Source organism: Aotus nancymaae, unplaced genomic scaffold (genome assembly GCF_030222135.1).
Source record: "Aotus nancymaae isolate 86718 unplaced genomic scaffold, 86718_ANA_hifiasm-v0.15.2.pri h1tg000036l, whole genome shotgun sequence".
NCBI classification, from domain to species: domain Eukaryota; kingdom Metazoa; phylum Chordata; class Mammalia; order Primates; family Aotidae; genus Aotus; species Aotus nancymaae.
In genome coordinates this window covers 15943748-15959516 of record NW_026988450.1, presented here as the reverse complement: position 1 = coordinate 15959516, position 15769 = coordinate 15943748, and the positions used below count along the sequence as shown (strand labels likewise).

Genomic DNA, 15769 nt, shown 5'->3' with positions numbered 1-15769 from the left:
AAGTTTAACCAACTTTAGTACCAATTACTTTAACTTTTATTAAGTCATTTTTCTTTATCTTATGGAATTACCTCTTCCTTTGAATGCTTAGAATTGGTCACACATATGTAAGAATTTAGTAAATTGAAAGGCACATTTTTGTTTCTTTGCTTTCAGTGAGTTGAGAATCTATTAACACCTATTCTATTAGGGAGGGCCCAGACACCTGCTTTGTGGCCCTCAATCTTCCAAACACATGTTTTAGAATAAATGACTTAGAAAAGATTGGCTCTAGAAGTGGAAAGCTATACCTCTAAATGTCAATGTAAAATGCTTCTAAGATGAATAGATTTCATTATTGGGCTAGTTTTGTTGTCATCTTTGAGTTTTCCATTTTAGCTACATCTCACTAGATTTATTTAAAAGATGTTATAGGAACATCATGAAACTTTATGAAAGTTATTTATGGGAGAATAGCTTTATAAGAACTTTGTATTTGGCCACATTTCTCAGAGAGTATGTATTTCTACTGTTTGCCCTCTTATATATCATATCTACATTATCCTGTTTGCATAGTATACGTTAAAAAGAACTAGTAGTTTACAAAAATATTTAAAAGTCTTCTAAGGCCAATCACATTGTTTTCTTATAGTTTTGATTCAGTAATATGTATTTATGATCCATATATTTAGAATGCTTACCTAAATTTGCATCAACAGTTTGGACAAAATAATACAAACAATAGTTCTGTTTGTGCATGAAGCAGAAAGTAGGCTGCTGAAAGTAGGTATGCTGAAAGTTGACATGTTGTACTTGACTTTTCTGCCCTGAAACAGAGCCTTGAAATCCTGGATAACACAAAAATCATACAATTTTCTTTGGATGTTTGATTATGAGAATATTGTTTCTACACTGAAAGAGTGACACTTTCTTTTTTTTGTTATTTAGTTTTTATTTCATAATCATAAACTTTGCAATCCATCTTGGCATGGAAGGGAACAAGGCAAACATGGAACCCAAAGGGAATTGCAGCAAGAGCACAGAGATTCTAGGCTACTGGGAGCAAATGGGGTGGAATTGTGCTTTCCTGAGCTACAGAAGGAATGGTCTGGTGGTTAACATAAAACACAAGTCAAACTTAGTAGGGTTGTTCACAGTCAGCAATGGTGACCTTCTTGCTGGTCTTGCCATTCCTGGACCCAAAGCACTCCATGGCCTCCGCAATATTCATGCCTTCTTTCACCTTGCCAAAGACCACATGCTTGTATCCAACCATTCAGTCTTGGCAGTGCAGATGAAAAACTGGGAATTGTTTGTGTTGGATCCAGCATTTGGCATGGACAAAGTGCCAGGACATGTATGGTTCAGGATGAAGTTCTCATCATCAAATTTGTCCCCATAGATGGACTTGCCACCAGTGCCATTGTGGCGTGTGAAGTCACCACCCTGACACATACATCCTGGAATAATTCTGTGAAAGCAGGAAGCTTTATAACCAAATCCTCTCTTTCCAGTGCTCAGAACACGAAAATTTTCTGCTGTCTTTGGAAACTTGTCTGCAAACAGCTCAAAGCAGGTGCAGCCCAAGGGCTCGCCGTCAATGGTGATGTGGAAGAACATAGTGGGGTTGACCGTGGCTGATAGTATGGGGCTCCTGGTGGCAGCAGCGGCGTCTGCAAAGCCAAGAGTGACATTTTCAATTGTGTTTTGTGTTTGTAAATATAGAAACAATGTCCGTTACATGGTGTGCTTGTTGTTATTTAGTAGTAGAGCCAATTAAATAGGTTTTGTTTTTAGTCTGGAGATAGATAGTACGATAACCAGGGCTAGATAAAATTTTGACTTGAAAAAGAAACACCTGATGAGAAGGAAGAGGGCGCCATGGCCCAGGAACAAGTCCCTTCCTGTGCACGAGTCTATTTTTAGTGAGTAGATGGCATCCTTGGGGGTTGCAAAAGAAACAATGGAAGGAAGGGAGTAAGAGTAGGGGAGGAGCAGACGGGAGTACTGAATTGAATTCCCAAACAGTGGAGGACAATTGCCCTGATATAATTCAAACTTTAGAATTAAAAATATTTGTTTAAAATGTTGTAAACCAGTGGTTCTCAACTGGGAGCAATTTTGCCAAAGCCTGAAGGCATTTTTGGTTGTCACAATGGAGGGGAGGTGCTGCTGACACCTAGAGGTTAGAGGCAAGGGATGCTGCTAGACATCCAGTGACACACAGGACACTTCCCTCTACAAAGAACTATCCAGGCCAAAATGTCAGTAGTGCCCTCTTGAAATGAGCCATAGGTCATATTTTTAGCAGGCACTATGGGTATGACTATTGCTCTGTTCAATGCACATTGATATAAGAAGTGGTTATAGTAGATCATTTTTTTCTTGTCATGTTTTTCTCCCCTGTCTTCTTCCTGTAATGAGAGGCGGCCTGTGAGGGGAAAAGGCATCCACAAGCTTTGGAGCTACTGGCTCTGTCATGTGATGATCAACAGGAACCTATTTCATTGGTAGGTGTGAAGATTAAATGTGATCATAGATATTAGGGGTACAGAGTAAGCACAAATATTAGATATCATTTCACCAGTAGAGGAACATTGGAAAAGTTAGCCTCCATTTTTCATGGAATAAAATGAAGACAGTGATAGCTTGTAGAGTTACAGTGAATATTAAATATGACGTGCTTAGCCAATTGTCTGGCACAAATAGAGCCCTCAATGCATACTAGTTGCTATCACTATTTATCTTGACTATTCACTTCCAAAAATGTATCTATGACCATGGTCAACGGAAGATACCACTGCAAGCAATGTAGGGAATAAGAGAACGTATAAAGTCAGTGAAACTGTGAAGCTTTGAATTACTTGGACCCCAGTTTCCCAATTGAGCCAGTCTGTAGTTCTTATAAGTGTTAGGCGAAATAGTAAATTTGGAGCACAAATGCAGCATTTAGGAGATGTTAGTTTTCCTTTCTGCCTAGCCAAAGGGCTTTCATTTGTAGTTTCAGAACTAGAATATTGACTTAGCCTAGCATCCCTTGAAAGCAGAGCCTGAGATAAAAGGCTTGTGTGTGAATTTTTTGAAATGTGACTCCAGGGAGCAGAAGTGAAGAATAGGGAAAAAGGGTGAGCCGGAATAGAAGGTGTTAGGGAGACGTCACTGCCCAGATGATGGCTTGGATTTTCCAGGAGCCGTAGGAAAGGGGTCTCAGAAATGTCTTCCCAGGGAAAAAACAAGGAGCGAGCATTCCTCCATCAGCTCTTGTTCCCACTGGCCAAGAGTGAGCCTAGTAGTTCTGGGTACACATGCGTGAATGCCAAGTGGGTTCTCCTGGTCATGTCATGCTGTGGCATCAGGCAAGTCCCACTTAGCAAGGAAGAATTCCATGCTGGATGCCTGAGGCAAGGCTCTGTCATATCACATCTGAGCAAAGCTGATCAAAGATGGGTAAAACTGTTCCCCCGGCAGAAGCTGGAGTAAAAGATGCAGCCAGGTGGGTTTGAAGTGCTGCCCAAGAGGTGTCCAATACAAGAATTTTCAGGTTATCCCCCTGTTATATGTTGTCAAATTCATATGGAAAAATTTCTGTGAAAATCCTCTGAAGCAATGCACACCATACAAACAATTATTATTTGAATTAGTAAAAAACAACAGCAAAATGTACTTTAGGCAACACAGTTAATATGACAGAGTGCTATTTGTTTCATGTTTCATCTCATGATAATAGTTTAAAAATATTACTTACATTGATGCTCAAGCTTCATGTAACTGCCTGATTTGAGTTTTATAATGCATTTCAACTTACAAGTTAATATCATAAATTGTATTTTCATTTGAGACAACTCCTTGCTCTGTCGGTTTTTTTTTCTTTCAAGAGACAAGGTCTTGCTATATAGCCCAGGCTGGAGTATAGTGGTGTGATCATAGCTCATTGCAGCCTTGACCTCCTGGGCTCAAGTAATACTCCCACCTCTGCCTCCTGAGGAGCTGGGACTACAGGTATGTATGTGCCACCACACTCAGCTTTTCTTTTTTTTTAAAAAAATTATTTCTCATACATACAGGGTCTTGCTATGTTGCCCAGGCTGGTCTTGATCTTCTGGCTTCAAGCAATCCTTCCACCTTGGCCTCCCAGAGTGCTGGGATTACAGGTGTGAGACACTGCGTCTGACATTTGTCAGTTTTGAAACAGTTTTTAAGTCAAAGCAATACCATTTTGACTTGTGATGAACACATTCTCTGTTGTTTTAAGGTACAGTCTTCAATCTACTCCAATCTTGCCTGTGTCCCCATCACTCAATTGAAAATGATAGCTCTTACAAAAGTAATCAATGTCTTCCATGTTACTAAATGCTATGAATGCATCCCAGTCTTCATCTTATCTAGCTTTTTGCAACCAGAGAATATTGCTTCTTTTTCCTTCTTGTCTTGGGCCGCACCTTTTAATTTTCTTTTGCAAGTCAGTACTTCTACACCTAGTCATTAAATGTTGGAATTCCTCAAGATTCAGGCCCTTTTATTTACTTTTATTCTGCTTCCTTTTCTAATGATGGATATGCAAATGCCAATCCAAATACCAACTGTACACCAGTGGTTCATAAGGATTTTCAATCACTCTTTACTCAGTATCTCCACTTAGATATCTCAATGGCACATGCAGATTCAACACATCCAAAACCAAATTAATGATATTCTCTACTCCCCAAACCTGGTCTTCTTTGATTGTTTCCTCCCTTTGGAAAATGGCATCACCACATATCTTGCCCTGGCTAAAGATCTGGTGTTATCTTCAACTGCTTCTTTACTTTTATACTTCATTTCATTGTCAGGTAAGATCAATTTTATTCCCTAATTCTCTTTTATATTTGTGCAATTCTGTTTACCCTGGTTCCAGCTATTACCAACTTCCTCATGTACCTCTCTCCATGTCTACTTCAGCCTTCCTCTAATATGTGATGTATTTGCATCCTTTCTGGGCCCCTTCCTGTTCATTCTCCACACTGCTACCAGAACAATCTTTTCTGTTTTTATAATTTCAACTTTTATTGTAGATTCATGTGCAGGTTTGTTACATGGGTATAATGTGTGACATTGAGGTTTGGACTATGAATGATCCTGCCACCCACATAGTGAGTATAGCACCCAAGGGTCAGTTTTTCAACCATTGCTCCCTTCCCTCCTCCTGCCCAGTAGTCCCCAGTGTCCATTGTTCCCATCTTTGTGTCCATGAGTACCCAATGCTTAGCTCCTACCTATTGATGAGAACATGCAGTATTTGATTTTTTGTTCCTGCATTAATTCACTTAGGATAAGGGCATCCAGGTACGTCCATGCTACTGCAGAGGACATGATTTTGTTATTTTAAAAAAGCTGTGTAGTATTTTATGATGCATATGTACATTTTCTTTATCCAGTCCACTGTTGTACATGTTCTTTATCCGGCCCATAGGTTGATTCCATGTCTTTGCTCTTGTGAATAGTACTGCGATGCATGTGTCTTTTTGGTAGAATGATTTATTTTCTTTTGGATACATTCCCAGTAATGGAATTGTTGGGTTGAATGGTAGTTCTAAGTTCTTTGAGGAATCTCCAAACTGCTCTTTAGTGGTGCTAAACTAATTTAACATTTCCACCAATAGTGTAAAAGTGTTCTTTTTTTCTCTGCAGCCTTGCCAGAATCTGTTTTTTTTTTTTTTCTTTTTCATAATAGGAGTTCTGACTGGTGTGAGATGGTATCTCATTGTGGTTTTGATTTGCATTTCTCTGAAGATTAGTGATATTGAGGCTTTTTCCATGTTTGTGGGCTGGTGGACCATCTGTATGTCTTCTTTTGAGAAGTGTCTCTTCATGACTTTTGCCCACTTTTTAATAGGGTTACTTGTTTTTGCTTGTTGAGTTGAGTTTCTTATAGATGCTGAATATCAAACCTTTGTCAGATGCATAGTTGGAAATACTTTCTCCCATTCTGTAGGTTGTCACTTTTCTGTGCAGAAGCTCTTTCATTTAACTAGGTCCTAATTGTCAATTTTTGTTTTTGTTGCAATTTTTTTTTTTTTTAATTTTTGAGACAAGGTCTTGCTTTGTTACTCAGGCTGGAATGCAGTGGTGTAATCATAGCTCACTGCAGCCTTGACCTCCTGGACTCAGGCAATCCTCCTACCTCAGCCTCCTAAGGAGCTGGGATGACAATTGTGCACCACTACACCAGCTAATTTTAAAAAAATTGTGTAGAGATGTGGTCTCACTATGTTGCCCAGACTGGTATCAAACTCTTGGACTCAAATGATCCTCTTGCTTTGGCCTCCCAAAGTGCTGGGATTACAGACATGAGCCACCATACCCAGCCTGCAATTGCTTTTGAAGACTTAGTCATGAATTCTTTCCCAAGGCCGATGTGTTTCCCAGGTTTTCTTCTATTATAGTTTGAGGTCTTATATTTAAATCTTCAATCCATCTTGAGTTAATTTTTATCTATGTTCAAAGATAGGGGTCCAGTTCCATTCTTCTGCATATGGCTAGTCAGCTATCCCAGCACCATTTATTGAATAGGAGTCCTTTCCCCATTGCTTATATTTGTTGACTTTGTTGAAGCTTGGTTGGCTGTAGGTGTATGGTTTTATTTCTGGGTTATCTATTTGGCTCCATTGTTCTATATGTCGGCTTTTTAACCAGTATCATTGCTGTTTTGATTACTGTAGCCCTATAGCATAGTTTGAAGTAGGGAAATGTTACACCTCTGGCTTTGTTGTTTTTGCTTAATATTGCTTTGGCTATTTGGGCTTTTTTTTGGTTTCATATGAACTTTAGAATAGTTTATTTTCCTAGTTCTGTGAAAAATGATATTGGTAGTTATAATGATATTGGTAGATAGAAATAACATTGAATTTGTGGATTGCTTTGGGTGATATGGCCATTTTAATGATATTGACTCTTTCAATCCTTGAGCATGGAATGTTTTTCCATTTGTGTCATCTTTGATTTCTTTCATCAGTGTTTTGTAGTTCTCCTTGTAGAGGTCTTCACCTCCTTAGTTAGATGTGTTTCTAGGTATTTTACTTTTTGTGTGGCTACTATAAATGGGATTGCATTCTTAATTTGACTCTTGGCTTGAATGTTATTGGTGTATAGAAAAGCTACTTATTTCTGTACATTGCTTTTGTATCCTAAAACTTTATTGGAGTCTTTTATGAGTTCCAGGAGCTGCTTGGCAGAGTCTTTAGGGTTTCCTAGGTGTAGATTAATATTGTGCATGAAGAGAGATAGTTTGACTTCTTCTTTTCCTATTTGCATGCCTTTCATTTCTTTCTCTTGCCTGATTTCTCTGACAAGGATTTCTAGTTCAGTGTTGAGTAAGAATGATGACAGTGGCATCCTTGTTTTGTTCCAGTTCTCAACGGGAATGCTTCCAACTTTTGCTCATTTGGTATGATGTTTGCTGAGGGTTTGTCTTAGATGGCTCCTATTACTTTGAGGTATGTTCCTTCAATACCTAGCTTATTGAAGGTTTTATTATGAAGAGATGTTGAATTTCATCAAAGGCTTTTTTTGATGATCTATTAAGATGATTATATGGTTTTTGTTTTTAATTCTGTTTATGTGATGAATCACATTTATTGAGTTGTGTTTGTTGAACCAACCTTGGATCCTAGGAATGAAGCCTACTTGATTGTAGTGAGTTAACTTTTTCATGTGCCACTGGATTCTGTTTGCTCATATCTTATTGAGGATTTTTGCATCTATGCTCATCAGTGACATTGGCCTGCAGTTTTCTTTGTTTGTTGTGTCTTTGCCAGGTTTTGGTACAGGGTTATGCTGGCTTTGTAGAATGAGTTAGGAACGTGTACCTCCTCCTTGATTTTTTTGAATAATTTCTGTAGAATTGGTACCAGCTCTTCTTTGTACATGTGGTAGAATTTGGCTATGAATCTCTCTGGTCTGAGGCTGGTTTTGGTTGATAGTTTTTTTTTTTATTATTGATTTAATTTTGGAACTTGATATTGGTCTGTTCAGGGTTTCAGTTTCTTCCTGATTCCATCTTGAGAGGTTGTGTGCTTCCAGGAATTTATTCATTGCCTCTAGATTTTCTAGTTTGTGGGTGTAGAGAAGTTCATAACAGTCTCTGAGAGTTTTCTGTATTTCCGTAGGGTTGGTTATAATGTCGCCTTTGTTGTTTCTGATTGTGCATATTTGGAACTTTTGCTTTTTTTTCTTTGTTAATCTAACTAGTGGTCTATCAATCCAGTTTATCCTTTTAAAGAATCAACTTTTGGTTTTATTAATCTTATGTGTGGATTTTGGGATCTCAGTTTCACTCAGTTCTGCTCTGATTTTAGTTATTTCTTTGCTTTTGCTAGCTTTGGGGTAAGGTTGTTCTTGTTTTCCTAGTTCATGAAGGTGTGATGTTAAGTTGTTGATTTGAGATCTTTCTAATTTTTTGAGTTAGGTGTTTAGTCCTATAGATTTTCTTCCTGACACTGCTCCTGCAGCATCCCAGAGATTTTGGTATTCTGTCTCTGTTTTCATTTACTTCAAAGAATTTTTTATTTCTGTGTTAATTTCATTTTTGTTTTTGTTGAGACAGGGTCTCACTCTGTCACCCAGGCTGGAGTGCAGTGGCACAATCATGGCTCACTGCAGCCTTGATTTCTCAGGTTCAAGCAAGCCTCCTATCTCTCAGCACCCCATGGAGCTGGGAATATAGACATGCACCAACATGCTTGGCTAATTTTTGTATTTTTTGTAGAGATAGGATTTTGCCATATTGCCCAGGCTGATCTCAAACTCTTGAGCTCAAGTGATCTATCCGCCTTGGCCTCTCAAAGTGCTGGGATTACAGGCGTGAGCCACCATGCCCTGTCAATTGGGTTATTTACCCAAAAGTCATTCAGGACCAAGTTGTTTAATTCTATGTAATTACGTGATTTTGGGAGATCTTTGTGGCATTAATTTCTATTTTTACTCTACTGTGGTCTGAGAGGATGGTTGGTAATGATTTAATTTTTTTTTGAATTATTGAGAATTGCTTTATGGCCAAACATGTGTTTGATCTTGGAGTATGTTCTGGTGGCAAATGAGAAGACTGTATATTTCTGGTTGATGGGTGGATGTTCTGCAGGTATCTATGAGGTCCAATTGCTAAGTGTCAAATTTAAGTCCAGTGTCAAATTTAAGTCCAGTGTATATTTAGGAAAGTTGAGTCTTCTTGTTGGATTGAACTGTTTTTCATTAAGCAATGCCCTTCTTTGCAATTTTTTTAAACTGCTTTAAAGTGTGTTTAAGTATGGATTATTTGATATAAGAATAGTGACTCTTAATGTTTTTTATTTTCCATTTGTGTGATAGTGTTTTCTCCAACCTTTTACTTTCAGCCTATGAGTGTCATTACATGTGAGATGAGTCTCTTGAAGACAGTAGATGGAAGAGTCTTTTTCTTTTTTAATCAAACTTGCATTTTTGTGCCTTTTAAGTGGTAGATTTTGACTGTTTACATTCAAGGTTAATATTGTATGTAACATTTTAATCCTATCGTGAAGTTTTTTAGATGGTTGCTTTGTAGTTTCTGTTATGTGGTTGTTTTATGGGGTCTGTGGGCGATGTACTTGAGTGTGTTGTTTTTGTGATAGCAAGTATCATTCTTTGGTTTCCTTGTTTAGAACTCCCATAGAAATCTCTTGTAATGCTAGTCTAGTGGTAATAAATTCAATTAGCACTTATTTATCTGGAAAATATTTTATTTCTCTATTTCTTATGAAGCTTAATTTGGTGGATGTGAAATTCTTGGTTAGAATTTCTTTTCTTTAAGAATGCTGAAAATAAGCCCTTAATCTCTCCTGGCTTGCAAGGTTTCTGCTGAGAAGTCCACTGTTAGCTTGATACAGTTCTCTTTATTTGTAATCTGACTGTTTTCTCTAGCTACCTTTAAGTTTTCTTTTTCTTTTTTCTTTTTTTTAGCTTTGATCTTGGACAGTCCAGTGAATATACACCTTGGTGATGTTCAGTTTCTATAGTGTCTCACAGATGTTATCTGGATTTCTTATATCTGGATGTCTACCTTCCTTGCAAGATTAGGGATTTTTAAAAAAATTATTCCTTCAACTGTTTTCCAGGTTGTTACATTTTTCCTCTTCTCTCTCAGAAATGCCAACAATTCATTGGTTTAGTTGTTTTACATAATCTCATAATTCACAAAGACTTTGTTTATTTTTTTAAATTATTTATTTCTTTTTTTGTTTGATTGGGTTTATTTAAAAGAATGGTCTTCAAGTTCTGAAATTTTTTCTTTGCTTAGTCCAGTCTATTGATAAAGCTTTCAATTGTATTTTGAAATTCTTTTTTTTTTTTTTGTTCTTTCTACCTGTATATGTCAAGGAATGTATTTTGAAATTCTTTAGGTGAGCTTTTAAATTCCAGATCTGATTGATTTTTAAGATGTTTATCTCTTTCTTCATTTCCTAAATTATTTTAGAAGTTTCATTTTATTGATTTTCAACCTTGTCTTGTATCTCATTAAGCTTTCTTGCAGTCTATGCTTTGAATTCTTTATCTGTCATTTCTGATTTTCCATTTTGGTTAGGGACTATTGCTGGAGAGCTAGTGTGATCCTTTGGTGGTATCACTACTTTCAGATTTTTCATGGTGCCAGCATTTTTGCACTGGTTTCTTCTCATCTGGAGATGTTGGCACTTGTAACTTTTTGTGATTATTTTTGTGTGAGTAGGATTTTTTCTTTCTTTCTTTCCTTATAATATTACTGTGTTTTTTTCTTTTCCCTTTTCTTTCCTCACTCTCTAAGGGGTGTGATCATAGAGAATGTTAGGTAGGGTTTTTAGGCTTTGCCTCTATACCCCTATGCACTTATTTTTGGCAGGCTTTAAAAAATATTGGGCTCTGTGGTTCAAATTGCAAGCCAGTAGATGGCATGTATGGGTAAGATTTGTCTGTGGCCAATGTAGCTAGGTGAATATTTGACCCTTGTTAACTGGGAGAAGCTCTCTGTGGCCTCAGACAATGCACTGATCTGTAGAGTGCATAGTGATCTGAGCTCCCTGCTAAGCTCAGTGGAGGTGGGAGGCAAGATGCGTATGGCCAGACCAGGCAGGCCCACCTATAGTTTCCCTGATGGCAGGCACAAGCACCGGTGCTGAAGGAGAATTTAGTGGATGCCATTACAGGAGCTGCTTGCCTGCATTCTCCTCCCCAGGAACTGGGGTTTCCTTCATGATTCTGGTGGAGTCCTGTTTTCCTTATTGAATTAAAGCTCAGAGAGTTAATCTTTATGCACGATCTTGCTATTTCCAAGTGGCTGAGTCATGCTAAAAGCCTCTAACCCACCATCTTGAAAGAAACAAAGCAAGAACAATCTTTTCAAAACACTAATCTGATAATGTCACTGGTCTGCTTTGTGGGGTACACTTAGATGTTGTTAAGGAATGCCTGAATATGTTTCCTTCTCAGTCTATCTGACCTTTGATCCATAACTGCTAAACATATGATTCTGTGATATTATTGTTTCACTAATAGCATGAATTAAGTAAGCCAATAGTCTCATTTGTTTAAAAACCAAATTTATTAAGATGGAATTTACATATAATAAAATCAAATTTTAAGTTACAGTTTGATGAGACTGAACAAATGACTACACATTTGTAGCTACAACCCTAATCAATACTTAGGACATTTCCAGCATAGTAGAAGTCCCCTGCTGTTCCTTACAGTCATTGCCTTCTTAGTAACACTTTAGGTAAACAAACACTCTTCTGATTTCTAACATCACACAGAATTATACAAGATGCAGTCTTTAGTGTCTGATTTTTTTCTCTCCATATTCGTCTATGAAATGCATCCATGTTGTCTGAGTGTATTACCAGATTCACTTTTTATTTCTAAGTAGTATTCCTTTGTATAAAGTCACTGAAATATGTTCATTTTTTCATCTGTTGATGGACATTTGGGTTTCCAAATTTGACTTTTATGAGTCAATATGCTATGGGTATCTTTATCTAAGTAATTCTGTGGATATATATTTTTATTTTTCTTGGATAAATACCTAGTAAGATAAGTTCTCACTTAATATTGTTGATAGGTTCAACCTATAACAAAGCTATTTTTTTCATTAATGTTATAAGCACATGATGTTGACTTGCTGTACATTGTTTTGTTTAAAGTCACAGTTTCCAAGAATCTGTCATTGATATTAAGTGAGCACTTATTATAAACGATTTGCTGGAACATATATAAATGTATGTTTAATGTCGTAAAAAATTTCCAAACTGTTTTATATAGTGGTTATACCAATTTGACATTCCCACTAAAATGTATGAAAATTCCAGTTACTCTACGTCTTGTTAACACTTGGTATTTTCAATTTTTGATGAAATCTAATTATCTGTTTTTTTCCTTTTATGGTTACCACTTTTTGTGCCCTAAGAAATCTTTGCTTACTCCAGGTCAAAAAGATATCCCCCTTTTTTTTTTAAAGATAAATTTTAGAGTTTTAATTCTATGTTTAGGTCTATGATTCATTTTGGATTAATTTATATGATCGTGTGAGATAAGAACTGAGATGAATTTTTAAAACATTTTCTCACATGAATGGTTCTAATACCATTTGTTAGAAAAGAACACCTAATCATTTTTTCAATTGAATTACATTGGTGTCTATAAAAATCAACTGGCCACGTATGTGTGAATCTATTGGTAGACCTTGTATTGTTTTATCAGTTTTACCTATATTTACACCAATACCACATTGTCTTGATTACTATAGATTTATAGTAAGCATTGAAATCAGGTACTTTAAGTTTTTTAAAAACCTTCTTTTTTTTGAAATTATTTTGGCTACTCTTGGTAATTTTCATTCCCACCTGAGATTTAAAATGAGCTCTCCAATTTAAAGAAAAAGCCTTCTCAGATTTTATTTGGATTGTTTTGAATCTATTGAATAGTACAGGGAGGAATTATATTTTAATAATATTCACCCTTCCAATTATGAAATATTATATCTTTCAATTTAATTAGCTTTTATCATATTTTTTTGGGTTGCAGTTTTGTTTTAATAAAAAAATTTTAAAAATAACAAATTCCCTCTAAGCATTGCTTTTGTTATATCCTACATATTTTGATATGTTGTGCTTTCATTATCATTCAATTGAAAATATTTTCTAATTCCCCTTGTCATTTTTCTTTGGATCCTGTGTTGTTTTGAAGTATATTGTTTGATTTCCATTTTGGTGGGGAAGATTTTTTAGATTCCTATTGTTATAATTTTAAAATTTAACTTTGTTTTTTTCAAGAACATACTCTGTGGTATTTCAACATTTTGAAATTTATTGAGACTTATTTTAGGGCTCAGCATATATTCTATTTAATAAATATTCCATGTGCATTTGGAAAGAAAGTGAATTCTGAACTTCTTGGGTATTGCTGGGTATTAGGTCAAATTGATTGATAGTATTGTTCAGATCTGTGAATTTATTATTTGTTTAGTAACTCTAATAATTACTGAGAAAGTAAGGATAAAATATTTAATCGTGATTGTGCATTTGTCTTTCTATATATTTTAGTTTTGTAAATATTTGCTTATACATTTAGGATTATAACATCCTTCTGAAGAATTGACTCTTTTTCTAAATTCTGAAATACTGCTACTTGTCTGTGAATATACTTATTGTTTCAAAGTCCACTTTGACATTAATCTAGCCACATCAGCTTGTTGCTTGCATTGTCACTTTCTGTGTTTTAGAACTCTATGCCTATTTGAATAGTTAATACCAAAGTATGTTCCTTGTGTATGGCATATAGTTAGGTATTGTTGTTTAGCCACTCTGAGTCTTTTCCTCCTAATTGGAGAGTTTAATCCATTTACATTGAATATATTTATTGATATAGTTCATGTCTACCCTCTTGCTATGTGTTTTCTATTTGTCCCATCTTTTTCTGGTTCCTCTGTTCCTTTTTTCCTCTCTTTTCTTGGGTCATCATGTGTTTTTTAGCATTCGGTTTTATTTTTATATTGTGTATTGGCATTTTAGCTAATTTATGTTGATTTAATTTATTATTATTTATTAAAAAGTTTTCTTGGCCTTATTAAGGTATAATTTATAAATAAAAATTACATATATTTATGGTATACAATATGATTTTTTGATACGTATACATTGTAAAATGATTATATCAAGTTAATTAATATATCTATCACCTCATATCACCTCACTTTTTTGGTGGTGAGAACATTTAAGAACTAATCTCTTTGTAATTTTCAAGAATCCAATACATTATTACTAAATATAGCCACTGTGCTGTACAACAGATCTCCAGAATGAATTCATCCTATCTAACTGAAACTTCATACCCTTTAACCAACATCTCCTATTCTGAGCTCCTCCCTGTCTCAGATTCTGGCAAGCACCATTCTACTTTCTCCTTTATGAGTTCAACTTTTTAGGATTCCTTTAACCAACATCTCCTATTCTGAGCTCCTCCCTGTCTCAGATTCTGGCAAGCACCATTCTACTTTCTCCTTTATGAGTTCAACTTTTTAGGATTCTATATATAAGTAAGATCATGCAATATTTGTCTTTCTGGGCCTGTCTTTTTTAACTCATCATAATGTCCCCCAGGTTCATCTATGTTGTGGCAAATGACAGGATTTCCTTCTTTTCTAAGGGTGAATAGTATTCCATTGTGTGTGTGTGTGTGTGTGTGTGTGTGTGTGTATGCCACATTTTCTTTATTCATTCATCTGTCAGGGAAAATTGATTCCATATCTTGGCTATTGTGAATAATGCTACGATGAATATGGGAGTGCAGTTATCTCTTCAACATATTGATTTCATTCACTTTGGATGTACACCCAGAAGCAAGATTTCCGGATCATATGGTAGTTTTATTTTTAATTTTTTGAGGAACCTCCATGCTGTTTCCATAATGGCTATACTATTTTTAGCTAAGTTATCAATTGATTGATTGGCAGCTGCTCTAGGAATCGCTGTATGCATACTTCACTTACTGCAGTTTACTTAGAATTAGTAGTGAATCACTTCATGTAAAATGTGAGAACCTTTAACATTATAAATCCACTTGTGCCTCCTTTATCTTTTGTGCTGTTGTTGCTATATATTTTGCTTTTCATCTGTTTTAAGTCTGCATGCCATTATGTTATTATTTTGTTTTATACAGTATGTTACCCTTTAAGAAAATTTTACAAAGAAAAAAAGTAGGTCTTTATGTTTACTCACATACGTAATATATCTTATGCATTCATATAGATCCAAGTTTCCATCTGGTATCATTTTTCTTGAACCTGAAGATTAAAATTGTTTTATATGTTTGTTTGGTTACTTTTCTAGAGCTTCCTGTAATGCAGGTCTACTGCTAAAACATTTTTCTGGCTTTTGTTTATCAGAAAATGTCTTTATTTTATCCTAATTTTTGAAGACTTTTCACTGGACATAGAATTCTAAATTGATCATTGCTTTATTTGAGCATTTTAAAGATATTCTTCCATTGCTGCTGGCCTTCATTGATTATGTTAAGTTAGACATTATTATCATTGCTGTCACCTCATATGTGATATGTTATTTTTCTCTTTATCTTTGTTTTTAAGCAGTTTGATTTTGACATGATTAGCACTAGTTTTCTTTGTATTTATTTTGGTATCTTTGTATTTATCTTTGTTTTTAAGCAGTTTGATTTTGACATATAAGTGCTGGTTTTCTTTGTATTCTTCTTGCTTGAGGTTAACAGAACTTCTTGGATCTTTAGTTAATTTTTTGATCAAATTACAAAACCT

At 35.6% G+C, this 15769-nt stretch overlaps 1 pseudogene; it reads right to left on the bottom strand.

Moving 5' to 3' along the window:
• Positions 1–1117: 1117 nt before the first annotated feature.
• Positions 1118–5328, bottom strand: LOC105724778 (peptidyl-prolyl cis-trans isomerase A-like; annotated as a pseudogene).
• Between the last annotated feature and the right edge of the window lie 10441 nt (positions 5329–15769).